Source organism: Muntiacus reevesi, chromosome 2 (assembly GCF_963930625.1).
Source record: "Muntiacus reevesi chromosome 2, mMunRee1.1, whole genome shotgun sequence".
NCBI lineage: Eukaryota > Metazoa > Chordata > Mammalia > Artiodactyla > Cervidae > Muntiacus > Muntiacus reevesi.
Window position 1 is genome coordinate 91070050 of NC_089250.1, and position 18648 is coordinate 91088697.

Sequence of the window (18648 nt, forward strand, 5' to 3'; positions counted from 1 at the left end):
TAAATTTAACCCTCTGTCTTACCTGTTCTTCTCTCACAAGGCTGTGACTGCCTTGCTGCTGCTTCTCTGCCTAAGAATCCACAATGAGATATTAACTTTCTGCCCAGAATCAAGATCCTTCATACTCTGCCTCCGTGTGCATGCTTCTGTGCCACGTTGATTCAGTCCTGTCTGACTGTTTGTGACCCCATGGGCTGTAGCCCGCCAGGCTCCGCTTACTGTAGCATCCTCGAGGCAAGCATACTGAAGTAGGTTGTCATGTCGTTCTCCAGGGGATCTTCCCAACCCAGGTATCAAACCCACATCTCCTTCATCCCCTGCGTTGGCAGACAGGTTCTTTACTGCTAGCACCACCTGGGAAGCCCATTCTGGCTCTACATCTCCTTCATTTATAACTAAACTCTGTTCTAGGCAACGCAGTTTCCCGCACTGTGATCCAACACCACACACACACACACACACACACACACAGCTTCCCACCCTGTGATCCAACACCAGACACACACACACACACACACACACACACACACACACACACACACACACAGCTTCCCACCCTGTGATCCAACACCACACACACACACACACACACACAGAGACAGAGAGAGGGAGGGAGACACAGCGACTGACGGACAGAAAACGGGAGGCAGACACCGGAGGAGGATGGCATCCGATCCGAGCCAGACACAGTGGCACAGTCCCTGACGCACATCAGACAGAGGCCAGGCGGAAGAAGCAGCTGCCCCAAGGGACGGGGCGTCAGCCTTGGGCCCGGGCCCCAGCTGGACGCGGTGCCCTGGGGCTGGCAGAGCCCCGTGGGGTCCCCAAGACGTCTTTGGCAGCCGAGGTCTCAAAGGTCCCCTTCGGCTTGGCTACCTGAGGCAAGACCCAGCCCCCGCCCAAAGGCCAGAGGGTGAGTGTGTGAGAGTGTGTGTGTGAGTGTGTCAGTGGGCAAGGGTGTGGGCGGGCCGACTGGGGTCCGGGGGGATACCCAGATTGGAGGGCCGAGGGTGTGGAGGCCGTGGGTTGTTGGGAAGCCTGTGTGGTCCTCTTGCGGTTTCTCTCTCCCTCTTTCTCCATCTCCCTTACCTGTGGTCCCTGGCTCCTGACCTGCCTCGGCGGCGGGCTGGGTGTGTGGGTGTGTGTGTGGGGGGGGGTGTGTCTGCGTGTGTGTGTGTGTGTGTGAGCCCGCGGGAGAGCACGCGCTGTCGCGTGCGAGGATGGCACTAGGGTTGTGGGTGGGGCTGGGGCGTGGGGCAGCCCCCGGGATGGACTGAGGCTTGCCTAGGGAGCCCCAGACGGAGACCGGGAGGTCATGTGGTTTTTGGAAGCCGAAAGCGGAGGGGCTCTCGGGCCGCGCGGAGGCAGCCCAGGTCTGTGGCGGGCATCGGGCCCCCTAACCCCCACCCCCACCCCCACCCCCCGGCCCCGGTCTCCCACCCGGGGAGGGGCTGTGGCCGCGGGGATCCAAGAGTTGGCACGCTGCTGCTGCCTGCGAGGGCCGCCGGCTGGAAGGCAGGCGACGGACGGCTGTGAGCGCGCTGGGGTGCAAGGGGCCAGGGGCTGGTGGGGCTTGCGGTGCAGGGCCACGCCGGGGCTGGGGGAGGTGTGGGGCGGGGGCTAAAGGAGAGGGGAGGCAAAAAGCCTACAGCACCCGGTATTCCCAGGCGGTCTCCCATCCAAGTACTAACCAGGCCCGACCCTGCTTAGCTTCCGAGATCAGACGAGATCGGGCGCGTTCAGGGTGGTATGGCCGTAGACGGAGGCGGCTGCCTCCAGGCTCCCTAAGAGCCCTGCGCCGCGCCTCCCTTTCGCTGTGCCCTGCCTGCCGGTCGGGCCAGCCGGCCGCACCTCTCCACGGGCCGCGCGCTGTACCTGAGCCGGTCGACCCGCCACCGCACTCCGGCACGCCGCCCCGCCCCCGCACACCATCACCCCCTGCCAGCACCCGCCTGGCCCTCCGGGCTCCCGGGACCCCCCAGCCGCAGTCCCGGCGTGCGTGCGTGCGTGCGTCCGTGCGGGGGCGGGAGGGGCGCGGAGGTCTCGGCGCTCTCCCACCCCGGGCCTCTGCAGGCCCGCCCCGGGCTGGGCGGCGCCCCCACCCCCATCCCGTCGTCCGCTGCACAGGGCCAGGTTGCCCCGGAGGTCTCCGGCTTCCGGGCCCGCCGCTGCCCGCCGCCGCCCGCCGCCCGGGGACCTCTGAGCCTCCTCTGGGCCTCCTGCGCAGCCCAGCCGGGGCCCTGAGCGCCCATCCTGCCCGGCACCTGCCCGGTGCCCAAACCCACGGGGAGCCAGCAGCGCGGTCGACAGCAGAGCGTCAGCCCCGCCCCTTCGGCCGAACGAGGCCCCACTTGCCTCCACGCCGCCAGCCAAGCACAGGACCTTCCTGAGAGAGCACACGGGCGACAGACAGGCAGCCACACGGACGGACACACAGACACTCGCACGCGCCCACGCCAGCTGAGACAAGCCGGCCGGGGCAAGCTCGTCAGCCAGAGCCAGAGCCCCAGCAACCTGTGAGAGGCCGGGGCCAGAGGAAGCGACGGGAGGCCGCGTGTCAGGAGATACAGAGACAGAAAGGGACGGAGCTTCAGAGACAAGACTCGAGGACGGCCGAGAGGGAGATGCAGGCAGGCAGGCAGGCAGGCAGACGGGCGCGCGCGCGCAGACACACACACACACACACACACACACACACACACAGAGGGAGACACAGAGACTGACGGACAGAAAACGGCAGGCAGACACGGGAGAGAGGATGGCATCCGATCCGAGCCAGACACAGTGGCACAGTCCCTGACACACCTCAGAGAGAGGCCAGGCGGAAGAAGCAGCTGCCCCAAGGGAGCGGGGCGTCAGCCTCGGGCCGGGCCCCAGCTGGACGCGGCGCCCTGGGGCTGGCAGAGCCCCGTGGGGTCCCCAAGACGTCTTGGCAGCCGAGGTCTCAAAGGTTCCCTTCGGCTTGGCTACCTGAGGCAAGACCCAGCCCCCGTGCAAAGGCCAGAGAGTGAGTGTATGGGAGTGTGTGTGTGAGTGTGTCAGTGGGCAAGGGTGTGGGCGGGCCGACTGGGGTGCGGGGGGATACCCAGAATGGAGGGGGGAAGGGTGTGGAGCCGGGGGGTGGGGGTAGGGGTGGGGTTGCATATCATGTGGAGTCCAAGCATACCGGACGGTCATCTCGTTTCTTGCAATCCGAATGCGGAGTGGCCCTCCGGCCTGCGTTGGGAGTCGGGGCCCCGGTCATCCTCCCGCAGAGGGGCTATGGCCGTGGCGATCCAAAAGGTGGCACGCTGCTACCCGCCATGGCCGCTGACTGACTGACTGACTGGCTGGCTGGCTGGCCAAAGGCCCTGTTGGCTGGAAGATAGGCTACGGCTTGACGGCTTTCCGGTCATATCTGTTCTTATTCCAGGGGTGGGCCTCATCCTAATGTTACTTGGTTGATGATAGGAGAATCTCTGAGTGACAATATTTCCTTGCTTTTCAATGGATCCCTTTTGTTGCAGAACCTTTCCCTCGAAAGTGAAGGAACCTGTGTCTGCACAGGCACTAATGCTCTTGGAAAGGCAATAGCAATTCCGTCCTCCACTAGCTTGGTAAGCACCAAGTCCTTGTTGTCTTCAAGTGCTTCCCATAATACGTGCAAAGTAGGACCCGGTTTTGTGGAGTCTGGAGTCAAGGAGTTTACAAGTGGACGTTATATGACTTTCACCATTGCTGTCACTGCCCACTTACAAACCGCCTCTAAATTTAACCCTCTGTCTTACCTGTTCTTCTCTCACAAGGCTGTGACTGCCTTGCTGCTGCTTCTCTGCCTAAGAATCCACAATGAGATATTAACTTTCTGCCCAGAATCAAGATCCTTCATACTCTGCCTCCGTGTGCATGCTTCTGTGCCACGTTGATTCAGTCCTGTCTGACTGTTTGTGACCCCATGGGCTGTAGCCCGCCAGGCTCCGCTTACTGTAGCATCCTCGAGGCAAGCATACTGAAGTAGGTTGTCATGTCGTTCTCCAGGGGATCTTCCCAACCCAGGTATCAAACCCACATCTCCTTCATCCCCTGCGTTGGCAGACAGGTTCTTTACTGCTAGCACCACCTGGGAAGCCCATTCTGGCTCTACATCTCCTTCATTTATAACTAAACTCTGTTCTAGGCAACGCAGTTTCCCGCACTGTGATCCAACACCACACACACACACACACACACACACAGCTTCCCACCCTGTGATCCAACACCAGACACACACACACACACACACACACACACACACACACACACACACAGCTTCCCACCCTGTGATCCAACACCACACACACACACACACACACACAGAGACAGAGAGAGGGAGGGAGACACAGCGACTGACGGACAGAAAACGGGAGGCAGACACCGGAGGAGGATGGCATCCGATCCGAGCCAGACACAGTGGCACAGTCCCTGACGCACATCAGACAGAGGCCAGGCGGAAGAAGCAGCTGCCCCAAGGGACGGGGCGTCAGCCTTGGGCCCGGGCCCCAGCTGGACGCGGTGCCCTGGGGCTGGCAGAGCCCCGTGGGGTCCCCAAGACGTCTTTGGCAGCCGAGGTCTCAAAGGTCCCCTTCGGCTTGGCTACCTGAGGCAAGACCCAGCCCCCGCCCAAAGGCCAGAGGGTGAGTGTGTGAGAGTGTGTGTGTGAGTGTGTCAGTGGGCAAGGGTGTGGGCGGGCCGACTGGGGTCCGGGGGGATACCCAGATTGGAGGGCCGAGGGTGTGGAGGCCGTGGGTTGTTGGGAAGCCTGTGTGGTCCTCTTGCGGTTTCTCTCTCCCTCTTTCTCCATCTCCCTTACCTGTGGTCCCTGGCTCCTGACCTGCCTCGGCGGCGGGCTGGGTGTGTGGGTGTGTGTGTGGGGGGGGGTGTGTCTGCGTGTGTGTGTGTGTGTGTGAGCCCGCGGGAGAGCACGCGCTGTCGCGTGCGAGGATGGCACTAGGGTTGTGGGTGGGGCTGGGGCGTGGGGCAGCCCCCGGGATGGACTGAGGCTTGCCTAGGGAGCCCCAGACGGAGACCGGGAGGTCATGTGGTTTTTGGAAGCCGAAAGCGGAGGGGCTCTCGGGCCGCGCGGAGGCAGCCCAGGTCTGTGGCGGGCATCGGGCCCCCTAACCCCCACCCCCACCCCCACCCCCCGGCCCCGGTCTCCCACCCGGGGAGGGGCTGTGGCCGCGGGGATCCAAGAGTTGGCACGCTGCTGCTGCCTGCGAGGGCCGCCGGCTGGAAGGCAGGCGACGGACGGCTGTGAGCGCGCTGGGGTGCAAGGGGCCAGGGGCTGGTGGGGCTTGCGGTGCAGGGCCACGCCGGGGCTGGGGGAGGTGTGGGGCGGGGGCTAAAGGAGAGGGGAGGCAAAAAGCCTACAGCACCCGGTATTCCCAGGCGGTCTCCCATCCAAGTACTAACCAGGCCCGACCCTGCTTAGCTTCCGAGATCAGACGAGATCGGGCGCGTTCAGGGTGGTATGGCCGTAGACGGAGGCGGCTGCCTCCAGGCTCCCTAAGAGCCCTGCGCCGCGCCTCCCTTTCGCTGTGCCCTGCCTGCCGGTCGGGCCAGCCGGCCGCACCTCTCCACGGGCCGCGCGCTGTACCTGAGCCGGTCGACCCGCCACCGCACTCCGGCACGCCGCCCCGCCCCCGCACACCATCACCCCCTGCCAGCACCCGCCTGGCCCTCCGGGCTCCCGGGACCCCCCAGCCGCAGTCCCGGCGTGCGTGCGTGCGTGCGTCCGTGCGGGGGCGGGAGGGGCGCGGAGGTCTCGGCGCTCTCCCACCCCGGGCCTCTGCAGGCCCGCCCCGGGCTGGGCGGCGCCCCCACCCCCATCCCGTCGTCCGCTGCACAGGGCCAGGTTGCCCCGGAGGTCTCCGGCTTCCGGGCCCGCCGCTGCCCGCCGCCGCCCGCCGCCCGGGGACCTCTGAGCCTCCTCTGGGCCTCCTGCGCAGCCCAGCCGGGGCCCTGAGCGCCCATCCTGCCCGGCACCTGCCCGGTGCCCAAACCCACGGGGAGCCAGCAGCGCGGTCGACAGCAGAGCGTCAGCCCCGCCCCTTCGGCCGAACGAGGCCCCACTTGCCTCCACGCCGCCAGCCAAGCACAGGACCTTCCTGAGAGAGCACACGGGCGACAGACAGGCAGCCACACGGACGGACACACAGACACTCGCACGCGCCCACGCCAGCTGAGACAAGCCGGCCGGGGCAAGCTCGTCAGCCAGAGCCAGAGCCCCAGCAACCTGTGAGAGGCCGGGGCCAGAGGAAGCGACGGGAGGCCGCGTGTCAGGAGATACAGAGACAGAAAGGGACGGAGCTTCAGAGACAAGACTCGAGGACGGCCGAGAGGGAGATGCAGGCAGGCAGGCAGGCAGGCAGACGGGCGCGCGCGCGCAGACACACACACACACACACACACACACACACACACAGAGGGAGACACAGAGACTGACGGACAGAAAACGGCAGGCAGACACGGGAGAGAGGATGGCATCCGATCCGAGCCAGACACAGTGGCACAGTCCCTGACACACCTCAGAGAGAGGCCAGGCGGAAGAAGCAGCTGCCCCAAGGGAGCGGGGCGTCAGCCTCGGGCCGGGCCCCAGCTGGACGCGGCGCCCTGGGGCTGGCAGAGCCCCGTGGGGTCCCCAAGACGTCTTGGCAGCCGAGGTCTCAAAGGTTCCCTTCGGCTTGGCTACCTGAGGCAAGACCCAGCCCCCGTGCAAAGGCCAGAGAGTGAGTGTATGGGAGTGTGTGTGTGAGTGTGTCAGTGGGCAAGGGTGTGGGCGGGCCGACTGGGGTGCGGGGGGATACCCAGAATGGAGGGGGGAAGGGTGTGGAGCCGGGGGGTGGGGGTAGGGGTGGGGTTGCATATCATGTGGAGTCCAAGCATACCGGACGGTCATCTCGTTTCTTGCAATCCGAATGCGGAGTGGCCCTCCGGCCTGCGTTGGGAGTCGGGGCCCCGGTCATCCTCCCGCAGAGGGGCTATGGCCGTGGCGATCCAAAAGGTGGCACGCTGCTACCCGCCATGGCCGCTGACTGACTGACTGACTGGCTGGCTGGCTGGCCAAAGGCCCTGTTGGCTGGAAGATAGGCTACGGCTTGACGGCTTTCCGGTCATATCTGTTCTTATTCCAGGGGTGGGCCTCATCCTAATGTTACTTGGTTGATGATAGGAGAATCTCTGAGTGACAATATTTCCTTGCTTTTCAATGGATCCCTTTTGTTGCAGAACCTTTCCCTCGAAAGTGAAGGAACCTGTGTCTGCACAGGCACTAATGCTCTTGGAAAGGCAATAGCAATTCCGTCCTCCACTAGCTTGGTAAGCACCAAGTCCTTGTTGTCTTCAAGTGCTTCCCATAATACGTGCAAAGTAGGACCCGGTTTTGTGGAGTCTGGAGTCAAGGAGTTTACAAGTGGACGTTATATGACTTTCACCATTGCTGTCACTGCCCACTTACAAACCGCCTCTAAATTTAACCCTCTGTCTTACCTGTTCTTCTCTCACAAGGCTGTGACTGCCTTGCTGCTGCTTCTCTGCCTAAGAATCCACAATGAGATATTAACTTTCTGCCCAGAATCAAGATCCTTCATACTCTGCCTCCGTGTGCATGCTTCTGTGCCACGTTGATTCAGTCCTGTCTGACTGTTTGTGACCCCATGGGCTGTAGCCCGCCAGGCTCCGCTTACTGTAGCATCCTCGAGGCAAGCATACTGAAGTAGGTTGTCATGTCGTTCTCCAGGGGATCTTCCCAACCCAGGTATCAAACCCACATCTCCTTCATCCCCTGCGTTGGCAGACAGGTTCTTTACTGCTAGCACCACCTGGGAAGCCCATTCTGGCTCTACATCTCCTTCATTTATAACTAAACTCTGTTCTAGGCAACGCAGTTTCCCGCACTGTGATCCAACACCACACACACACACACACACACACACACAGCTTCCCACCCTGTGATCCAACACCAGACACACACACACACACACACACACACACACACACACACACACACACACAGCTTCCCACCCTGTGATCCAACACCACACACACACACACACACACACAGAGACAGAGAGAGGGAGGGAGACACAGCGACTGACGGACAGAAAACGGGAGGCAGACACCGGAGGAGGATGGCATCCGATCCGAGCCAGACACAGTGGCACAGTCCCTGACGCACATCAGACAGAGGCCAGGCGGAAGAAGCAGCTGCCCCAAGGGACGGGGCGTCAGCCTTGGGCCCGGGCCCCAGCTGGACGCGGTGCCCTGGGGCTGGCAGAGCCCCGTGGGGTCCCCAAGACGTCTTTGGCAGCCGAGGTCTCAAAGGTCCCCTTCGGCTTGGCTACCTGAGGCAAGACCCAGCCCCCGCCCAAAGGCCAGAGGGTGAGTGTGTGAGAGTGTGTGTGTGAGTGTGTCAGTGCGCAAGGGTGTGGGCGGGCCGACTGGGGTCCGGGGGGATACCCAGATTGGAGGGCCGAGGGTGTGGAGGCCGTGGGTTGTTGGGAAGCCTGTGTGGTCCTCTTGCGGTTTCTCTCTCCCTCTTTCTCCATCTCCCTTACCTGTGGTCCCTGGCTCCTGACCTGCCTCGGCGGCGGGCTGGGTGTGTGGGTGTGTGTGTGTGGGGGGGTGTGTCTGCGTGTGTGTGTGTGTGTGTGAGCCCGCGGGAGAGCACGCGCTGTCGCGTGCGAGGATGGCACTAGGGTTGTGGGTGGGGCTGGGGCGTGGGGCAGCCCCCGGGATGGACTGAGGCTTGCCTAGGGAGCCCCAGACGGAGACCGGGAGGTCATGTGGTTTTTGGAAGCCGAAAGCGGAGGGGCTCTCGGGCCGCGCGGAGGCAGCCCAGGTCTGTGGCGGGCATCGGGCCCCCTAACCCCCACCCCCACCCCCACCCCCCGGCCCCGGTCTCCCACCCGGGGAGGGGCTGTGGCCGCGGGGATCCAAGAGTTGGCACGCTGCTGCTGCCTGCGAGGGCCGCCGGCTGGAAGGCAGGCGACGGACGGCTGTGAGCGCGCTGGGGTGCAAGGGGCCAGGGGCTGGTGGGGCTTGCGGTGCAGGGCCACGCCGGGGCTGGGGGAGGTGTGGGGCGGGGGCTAAAGGAGAGGGGAGGCAAAAAGCCTACAGCACCCGGTATTCCCAGGCGGTCTCCCATCCAAGTACTAACCAGGCCCGACCCTGCTTAGCTTCCGAGATCAGACGAGATCGGGCGCGTTCAGGGTGGTATGGCCGTAGACGGAGGCGGCTGCCTCCAGGCTCCCTAAGAGCCCTGCGCCGCGCCTCCCTTTCGCTGTGCCCTGCCTGCCGGTCGGGCCAGCCGGCCGCACCTCTCCACGGGCCGCGCGCTGTACCTGAGCCGGTCGACCCGCCACCGCACTCCGGCACGCCGCCCCGCCCCCGCACACCATCACCCCCTGCCAGCACCCGCCTGGCCCTCCGGGCTCCCGGGACCCCCCAGCCGCAGTCCCGGCGTGCGTGCGTGCGTGCGTCCGTGCGGGGGCGGGAGGGGCGCGGAGGTCTCGGCGCTCTCCCACCCCGGGCCTCTGCAGGCCCGCCCCGGGCTGGGCGGCGCCCCCACCCCCATCCCGTCGTCCGCTGCACAGGGCCAGGTTGCCCCGGAGGTCTCCGGCTTCCGGGCCCGCCGCTGCCCGCCGCCGCCCGCCGCCCGGGGACCTCTGAGCCTCCTCTGGGCCTCCTGCGCAGCCCAGCCGGGGCCCTGAGCGCCCATCCTGCCCGGCACCTGCCCGGTGCCCAAACCCACGGGGAGCCAGCAGCGCGGTCGACAGCAGAGCGTCAGCCCCGCCCCTTCGGCCGAACGAGGCCCCACTTGCCTCCACGCCGCCAGCCAAGCACAGGACCTTCCTGAGAGAGCACACGGGCGACAGACAGGCAGCCACACGGACGGACACACAGACACTCGCACGCGCCCACGCCAGCTGAGACAAGCCGGCCGGGGCAAGCTCGTCAGCCAGAGCCAGAGCCCCAGCAACCTGTGAGAGGCCGGGGCCAGAGGAAGCGACGGGAGGCCGCGTGTCAGGAGATACAGAGACAGAAAGGGACGGAGCTTCAGAGACAAGACTCGAGGACGGCCGAGAGGGAGATGCAGGCAGGCAGGCAGGCAGGCAGACGGGCGCGCGCGCGCAGACACACACACACACACACACACACACACACACACAGAGGGAGACACAGAGACTGACGGACAGAAAACGGCAGGCAGACACGGGAGAGAGGATGGCATCCGATCCGAGCCAGACACAGTGGCACAGTCCCTGACACACCTCAGAGAGAGGCCAGGCGGAAGAAGCAGCTGCCCCAAGGGAGCGGGGCGTCAGCCTCGGGCCGGGCCCCAGCTGGACGCGGCGCCCTGGGGCTGGCAGAGCCCCGTGGGGTCCCCAAGACGTCTTGGCAGCCGAGGTCTCAAAGGTTCCCTTCGGCTTGGCTACCTGAGGCAAGACCCAGCCCCCGTGCAAAGGCCAGAGAGTGAGTGTATGGGAGTGTGTGTGTGAGTGTGTCAGTGGGCAAGGGTGTGGGCGGGCCGACTGGGGTGCGGGGGGATACCCAGAATGGAGGGGGGAAGGGTGTGGAGCCGGGGGGTGGGGGTAGGGGTGGGGTTGCATATCATGTGGAGTCCAAGCATACCGGACGGTCATCTCGTTTCTTGCAATCCGAATGCGGAGTGGCCCTCCGGCCTGCGTTGGGAGTCGGGGCCCCGGTCATCCTCCCGCAGAGGGGCTATGGCCGTGGCGATCCAAAAGGTGGCACGCTGCTACCCGCCATGGCCGCTGACTGACTGACTGACTGGCTGGCTGGCTGGCCAAAGGCCCTGTTGGCTGGAAGATAGGCTACGGCTTGACGGCTTTCCGGTCATATCTGTTCTTATTCCAGGGGTGGGCCTCATCCTAATGTTACTTGGTTGATGATAGGAGAATCTCTGAGTGACAATATTTCCTTGCTTTTCAATGGATCCCTTTTGTTGCAGAACCTTTCCCTCGAAAGTGAAGGAACCTGTGTCTGCACAGGCACTAATGCTCTTGGAAAGGCAATAGCAATTCCGTCCTCCACTAGCTTGGTAAGCACCAAGTCCTTGTTGTCTTCAAGTGCTTCCCATAATACGTGCAAAGTAGGACCCGGTTTTGTGGAGTCTGGAGTCAAGGAGTTTACAAGTAGACGTTATATGACTTTCACCATTGCTGTCACTGCCCACTTACAAACCGCCTCTAAATTTAACCCTCTGTCTTACCTGTTCTTCTCTCACAAGGCTGTGACTGCCTTGCTGCTGCTTCTCTGCCTAAGAATCCACAATGAGATATTAACTTTCTGCCCAGAATCAAGATCCTTCATACTCTGCCTCCGTGTGCATGCTTCTGTGCCACGTTGATTCAGTCCTGTCTGACTGTTTGTGACCCCATGGGCTGTAGCCCGCCAGGCTCCGCTTACTGTAGCATCCTCGAGGCAAGCATACTGAAGTAGGTTGTCATGTCGTTCTCCAGGGGATCTTCCCAACCCAGGTATCAAACCCACATCTCCTTCATCCCCTGCGTTGGCAGACAGGTTCTTTACTGCTAGCACCACCTGGGAAGCCCATTCTGGCTCTACATCTCCTTCATTTATAACTAAACTCTGTTCTAGGCAACGCAGTTTCCCGCACTGTGATCCAACACCACACACACACACACACACACACACACAGCTTCCCACCCTGTGATCCAACACCAGACACACACACACACACACACACACACACACACACACACACACACACACAGCTTCCCACCCTGTGATCCAACACCACACACACACACACACACACACAGAGACAGAGAGAGGGAGGGAGACACAGCGACTGACGGACAGAAAACGGGAGGCAGACACCGGAGGAGGATGGCATCCGATCCGAGCCAGACACAGTGGCACAGTCCCTGACGCACATCAGACAGAGGCCAGGCGGAAGAAGCAGCTGCCCCAAGGGACGGGGCGTCAGCCTTGGGCCCGGGCCCCAGCTGGACGCGGTGCCCTGGGGCTGGCAGAGCCCCGTGGGGTCCCCAAGACGTCTTTGGCAGCCGAGGTCTCAAAGGTCCCCTTCGGCTTGGCTACCTGAGGCAAGACCCAGCCCCCGCCCAAAGGCCAGAGGGTGAGTGTGTGAGAGTGTGTGTGTGAGTGTGTCAGTGCGCAAGGGTGTGGGCGGGCCGACTGGGGTCCGGGGGGATACCCAGATTGGAGGGCCGAGGGTGTGGAGGCCGTGGGTTGTTGGGAAGCCTGTGTGGTCCTCTTGCGGTTTCTCTCTCCCTCTTTCTCCATCTCCCTTACCTGTGGTCCCTGGCTCCTGACCTGCCTCGGCGGCGGGCTGGGTGTGTGGGTGTGTGTGTGTGGGGGGGTGTGTCTGCGTGTGTGTGTGTGTGTGTGAGCCCGCGGGAGAGCACGCGCTGTCGCGTGCGAGGATGGCACTAGGGTTGTGGGTGGGGCTGGGGCGTGGGGCAGCCCCCGGGATGGACTGAGGCTTGCCTAGGGAGCCCCAGACGGAGACCGGGAGGTCATGTGGTTTTTGGAAGCCGAAAGCGGAGGGGCTCTCGGGCCGCGCGGAGGCAGCCCAGGTCTGTGGCGGGCATCGGGCCCCCTAACCCCCACCCCCACCCCCACCCCCCGGCCCCGGTCTCCCACCCGGGGAGGGGCTGTGGCCGCGGGGATCCAAGAGTTGGCACGCTGCTGCTGCCTGCGAGGGCCGCCGGCTGGAAGGCAGGCGACGGACGGCTGTGAGCGCGCTGGGGTGCAAGGGGCCAGGGGCTGGTGGGGCTTGCGGTGCAGGGCCACGCCGGGGCTGGGGGAGGTGTGGGGCGGGGGCTAAAGGAGAGGGGAGGCAAAAAGCCTACAGCACCCGGTATTCCCAGGCGGTCTCCCATCCAAGTACTAACCAGGCCCGACCCTGCTTAGCTTCCGAGATCAGACGAGATCGGGCGCGTTCAGGGTGGTATGGCCGTAGACGGAGGCGGCTGCCTCCAGGCTCCCTAAGAGCCCTGCGCCGCGCCTCCCTTTCGCTGTGCCCTGCCTGCCGGTCGGGCCAGCCGGCCGCACCTCTCCACGGGCCGCGCGCTGTACCTGAGCCGGTCGACCCGCCACCGCACTCCGGCACGCCGCCCCGCCCCCGCACACCATCACCCCCTGCCAGCACCCGCCTGGCCCTCCGGGCTCCCGGGACCCCCCAGCCGCAGTCCTGGCGTGCGTGCGTGCGTGCGTCCGTGCGGGGGCGGGAGGGGCGCGGAGGTCTCGGCGCTCTCCCACCCCGGGCCTCTGCAGGCCCGCCCCGGGCTGGGCGGCGCCCCCACCCCCATCCCGTCGTCCGCTGCACAGGGCCAGGTTGCCCCGGAGGTCTCCGGCTTCCGGGCCCGCCGCTGCCCGCCGCCGCCCGCCGCCCGGGGACCTCTGAGCCTCCTCTGGGCCTCCTGCGCAGCCCAGCCGGGGCCCTGAGCGCCCATCCTGCCCGGCACCTGCCCGGTGCCCAAACCCACGGGGAGCCAGCAGCGCGGTCGACAGCAGAGCGTCAGCCCCGCCCCTTCGGCCGAACGAGGCCCCACTTGCCTCCACGCCGCCAGCCAAGCACAGGACCTTCCTGAGAGAGCACACGGGCGACAGACAGGCAGCCACACGGACGGACACACAGACACTCGCACGCGCCCACGCCAGCTGAGACAAGCCGGCCGGGGCAAGCTCGTCAGCCAGAGCCAGAGCCCCAGCAACCTGTGAGAGGCCGGGGCCAGAGGAAGCGACGGGAGGCCGCGTGTCAGGAGATACAGAGACAGAAAGGGACGGAGCTTCAGAGACAAGACTCGAGGACGGCCGAGAGGGAGATGCAGGCAGGCAGGCAGGCAGGCAGACGGGCGCGCGCGCGCAGACACACACACACACACACACACACACACACACACAGAGGGAGACACAGAGACTGACGGACAGAAAACGGCAGGCAGACACGGGAGAGAGGATGGCATCCGATCCGAGCCAGACACAGTGGCACAGTCCCTGACACACCTCAGAGAGAGGCCAGGCGGAAGAAGCAGCTGCCCCAAGGGAGCGGGGCGTCAGCCTCGGGCCGGGCCCCAGCTGGACGCGGCGCCCTGGGGCTGGCAGAGCCCCGTGGGGTCCCCAAGACGTCTTGGCAGCCGAGGTCTCAAAGGTTCCCTTCGGCTTGGCTACCTGAGGCAAGACCCAGCCCCCGTGCAAAGGCCAGAGAGTGAGTGTATGGGAGTGTGTGTGTGAGTGTGTCAGTGGGCAAGGGTGTGGGCGGGCCGACTGGGGTGCGGGGGGATACCCAGAATGGAGGGGGGAAGGGTGTGGAGCCGGGGGGTGGGGGTAGGGGTGGGGTTGCATATCATGTGGAGTCCAAGCATACCGGACGGTCATCTCGTTTCTTGCAATCCGAATGCGGAGTGGCCCTCCGGCCTGCGTTGGGAGTCGGGGCCCCGGTCATCCTCCCGCAGAGGGGCTATGGCCGTGGCGATCCAAAAGGTGGCACGCTGCTACCCGCCATGGCCGCTGACTGACTGACTGACTGGCTGGCTGGCTGGCCAAAGGCCCTGTTGGCTGGAAGATAGGCTACGGCTTGACGGCTTTCCGGTCATATCTGTTCTTATTCCAGGGGTGGGCCTCATCCTAATGTTACTTGGTTGATGATAGGAGAATCTCTGAGTGACAATATTTCCTTGCTTTTCAATGGATCCCTTTTGTTGCAGAACCTTTCCCTCGAAAGTGAAGGAACCTGTGTCTGCACAGGCACTAATGCTCTTGGAAAGGCAATAGCAATTCCGTCCTCCACTAGCTTGGTAAGCACCAAGTCCTTGTTGTCTTCAAGTGCTTCCCATAATACGTGCAAAGTAGGACCCGGTTTTGTGGAGTCTGGAGTCAAGGAGTTTACAAGTGGACGTTATATGACTTTCACCATTGCTGTCACTGCCCACTTACAAACCGCCTCTAAATTTAACCCTCTGTCTTACCTGTTCTTCTCTCACAAGGCTGTGACTGCCTTGCTGCTGCTTCTCTGCCTAAGAATCCACAATGAGATATTAACTTTCTGCCCAGAATCAAGATCCTTCATACTCTGCCTCCGTGTGCATGCTTCTGTGCCACGTTGATTCAGTCCTGTCTGACTGTTTGTGACCCCATGGGCTGTAGCCCGCCAGGCTCCGCTTACTGTAGCATCCTCGAGGCAAGCATACTGAAGTAGGTTGTCATGTCGTTCTCCAGGGGATCTTCCCAACCCAGGTATCAAACCCACATCTCCTTCATCCCCTGCGTTGGCAGACAGGTTCTTTACTGCTAGCACCACCTGGGAAGCCCATTCTGGCTCTACATCTCCTTCATTTATAACTAAACTCTGTTCTAGGCAACGCAGTTTCCCGCACTGTGATCCAACACCACACACACACACACACACACACACACAGCTTCCCACCCTGTGATCCAACACCAGACACACACACACACACACACACACACACACACACACACAGCTTCCCACCCTGTGATCCAACACCACACACACACACACACACACACACACACACACACACACACACACATACACAGAGACAGAGAGAGGGAGGGAGACACAGCGACTGACGGACAGAAAACGGGAGGCAGACACCGGAGGAGGATGGCATCCGATCCGAGCCAGACACAGTGGCACAGTCCCTGACGCACATCAGACAGAGGCCAGGCGGAAGCAGCAGCTGCCCCAAGGGACGGGGCGTCAGCCTTGGGCCCGGGCCCCAGCTGGACGCGGTGCCCTGGGGCTGGCAGAGCCCCGTGGGGTCCCCAAGACGTCTTTGGCAGCCGAGGTCTCAAAGGTCCCCTTCGGCTTGGCTACCTGAGGCAAGACCCAGCCCCCGCCCAAAGGCCAGAGGGTGAGTGTGTGAGAGTGTGTGTGTGAGTGTGTCAGTGGGCAAGGGTGTGGGCGGGCCGACTGGGGTCCGGGGGGATACCCAGATTGGAGGGCCGAGGGTGTGGAGGCCGTGGGTTGTTGGGAAGCCTGTGTGGTCCTCTTGCGGTTTCTCTCTCCCTCTTTCTCCATCTCCCTTACCTGTGGTCCCTGGCTCCTGACCTGCCTCGGCGGCGGGCTGGGTGTGTGGGTGTGTGTGTGTGGGGGGGTGTGTCTGCGTGTGTGTGTGTGTGTGTGAGCCCGCGGGAGAGCACGCGCTGTCGCGTGCGAGGATGGCACTAGGGTTGTGGGTGGGGCTGGGGCGTGGGGCAGCCCCCGGGATGGACTGAGGCTTGCCTAGGGAGCCCCAGACGGAGACCGGGAGGTCATGTGGTTTTTGGAAGCCGAAAGCGGAGGGGCTCTCGGGCCGCGCGGAGGCAGCCCAGGTCTGTGGCGGGCATCGGGCCCCCTAACCCCCACCCCCACCCCCACCCCCCGGCCCCGGTCTCCCACCCGGGGAGGGGCTGTGGCCGCGGGGATCCAAGAGTTGGCACGCTGCTGCTGCCTGCGAGGGCCGCCGGCTGGAAGGCAGGCGACGGACGGCTGTGAGCGCGCTGGGGTGCAAGGGGCCAGGGGCTGGTGGGGCTTGCGGTGCAGGGCCACGCCGGGGCTGGGGGAGGTGTGGGGCGGGGGCTAAAGGAGAGGGGAGGCAAAAAGCCTACAGCACCCGGTATTCCCAGGCGGTCTCCCATCCAAGTACTAACCAGGCCCGACCCTGCTTAGCTTCCGAGATCAGACGAGATCGGGCGCGTTCAGGGTGGTATGGCCGTAGACGGAGGCGGCTGCCTCCAGGCTCCCTAAGAGCCCTGCGCCGCGCCTCCCTTTCGCTGTGCCCTGCCTGCCGGTCGGGCCAGCCGGCCGCACCTCTCCACGGGCCGCGCGCTGTACCTGAGCCGGTCGACCCGCCACCGCACTCCGGCACGCCGCCCCGCCCCCGCACACCATCACCCCCTGCCAGCACCCGCCTGGCCCTCCGGGCTCCCGGGACCCCCCAGCCGCAGTCCCGGCGTGCGTGCGTGCGTGCGTCCGTGCGGGGGCGGGAGGGGCGCGGAGGTCTCGGCGCTCTCCCACCCCGGGCCTCTGCAGGCCCGCCCCGGGCTGGGCGGCGCCCCCACCCCCATCCCGTCGTCCGCTGCACAGGGCCAGGTTGCCCCGGAGGTCTCCGGCTTCCGGGCCCGCCGCTGCCCGCCGCCGCCCGCCGCCCGGGGACCTCTGAGCCTCCTCTGGGCCTCCTGCGCAGCCCAGCCGGGGCCCTGAGCGCCCATCCTGCCCGGCACCTGCCCGGTGCCCAAACCCACGGGGAGCCAGCAGCGCGGTCGACAGCAGAGCGTCAGCCCCGCCCCTTCGGCCGAACGAGGCCCCACTTGCCTCCACGCCGCCAGCCAAGCACAGGACCTTCCTGAGAGAGCACACGGGCGACAGACAGGCAGCCACACGGACGGACACACAGACACTCGCACGCGCCCACGCCAGCTGAGACAAGCCGGCCGGGGCAAGCTCGTCAGCCAGAGCCAGAGCCCCAGCAACCTGTGAGAGGCCGGGGCCAGAGGAAGCGACGGGAGGCCGCGTGTCAGGAGATACAGAGACAGAAAGGGACGGAGCTTCAGAGACAAGACTCGAGGACGGCCGAGAGGGAGATGCAGGCAGGCAGGCAGGCAGGCAGACGGGCGCGCGCGCGCAGACACACACACACACACACACACACACACACACACACACACACAGAGGGAGACACAGAGACTGACGGACAGAAAACGGCAGGCAGACACGGGAGAGAGGATGGCATCCGATCCGAGCCAGACACAGTGGCACAGTCCCTGACACACCTCAGAGAGAGGCCAGGCGGAAGAAGCAGCTGCCCCAAGGGAGCGGGGCGTCAGCCTCGGGCCGGGCCCCAGCTGGACGCGGCGCCCTGGGGCTGGCAGAGCCCCGTGGGGTCCCCAAGACGTCTTGGCAGCCGAGGTCTCAAAGGTTCCCTTCGGCTTGGCTACCTGAGGCAAGACCCAGCCCCCGTGCAAAGGCCAGAGAGTGAGTGTATGGGAGTGTGTGTGTGAGTGTGTCAGTGGGCAAGGGTGTGGGCGGGCCGACTGGGGTGCGGGGGGATACCCAGAATGGAGGGGGGAAGGGTGTGGAGCCGGGGGGTGGGGGTAGGGGTGGGGTTGCATATCATGTGGAGTCCAAGCATACCGGACGGTCATCTCGTTTCTTGCAATCCGAATGCGGAGTGGCCCTCCGGCCTGCGTTGGGAGTCGGGGCCCCGGTCATCCTCCCGCAGAGGGGCTATGGCCGTGGCGATCCAAAAGGTGGCACGCTGCTACCCGCCATGGCCGCTGACTGACTGACTGACTGGCTGGCTGGCTGGCCAAAGGCCCTGTTGGCTGGAAGATAGGCTACGGCTTGACGGCTTTCCGGTCATATCTGTTCTTATTCCAGGGGTGGGCCTCATCCTAATGTTACTTGGTTGATGATAGGAGAATCTCTGAGTGACAATATTTCCTTGCTTTTCAATGGATCCCTTTTGTTGCAGAACCTTTCCCTCGAAAGTGAAGGAACCTGTGTCTGCACAGGCACTAATGCTCTTGGAAAGGCAATAGCAATTCCGTCCTCCACTAGCTTGGTAAGCACCAAGTCCTTGTTGTCTTCAAGTGCTTCCCATAATACGTGCAAAG

General features: G+C 64.2%; 5 non-coding genes across 5 annotated transcripts; all 5 read right to left on the reverse strand.

Annotated features, from left to right (window-relative positions):
• Positions 1-1642: 1642 nt before the first annotated feature.
• Positions 1643-1761, reverse strand: LOC136161901 (5S ribosomal RNA). The gene has a single exon (XR_010661791.1). It is a non-coding gene; the product is annotated as a 5S ribosomal RNA (ribosomal RNA).
• Positions 1762-5381: 3620 nt separating this feature from the next.
• Positions 5382-5500, reverse strand: LOC136161902 (5S ribosomal RNA). The gene has a single exon (XR_010661792.1). It is a non-coding gene; the product is annotated as a 5S ribosomal RNA (ribosomal RNA).
• A 3626-nt stretch (positions 5501-9126) lies between these two features.
• Positions 9127-9245, reverse strand: LOC136161903 (5S ribosomal RNA). The gene has a single exon (XR_010661793.1). It is a non-coding gene; the product is annotated as a 5S ribosomal RNA (ribosomal RNA).
• A 3626-nt stretch (positions 9246-12871) lies between these two features.
• On the reverse strand, positions 12872-12990 carry LOC136161905 (5S ribosomal RNA). Its single transcript, XR_010661795.1, has one exon. It is a non-coding gene; the product is annotated as a 5S ribosomal RNA (ribosomal RNA).
• A 3644-nt stretch (positions 12991-16634) lies between these two features.
• On the reverse strand, positions 16635-16753 carry LOC136161906 (5S ribosomal RNA). The gene has a single exon (XR_010661796.1). It is a non-coding gene; the product is annotated as a 5S ribosomal RNA (ribosomal RNA).
• Between the last annotated feature and the right edge of the window lie 1895 nt (positions 16754-18648).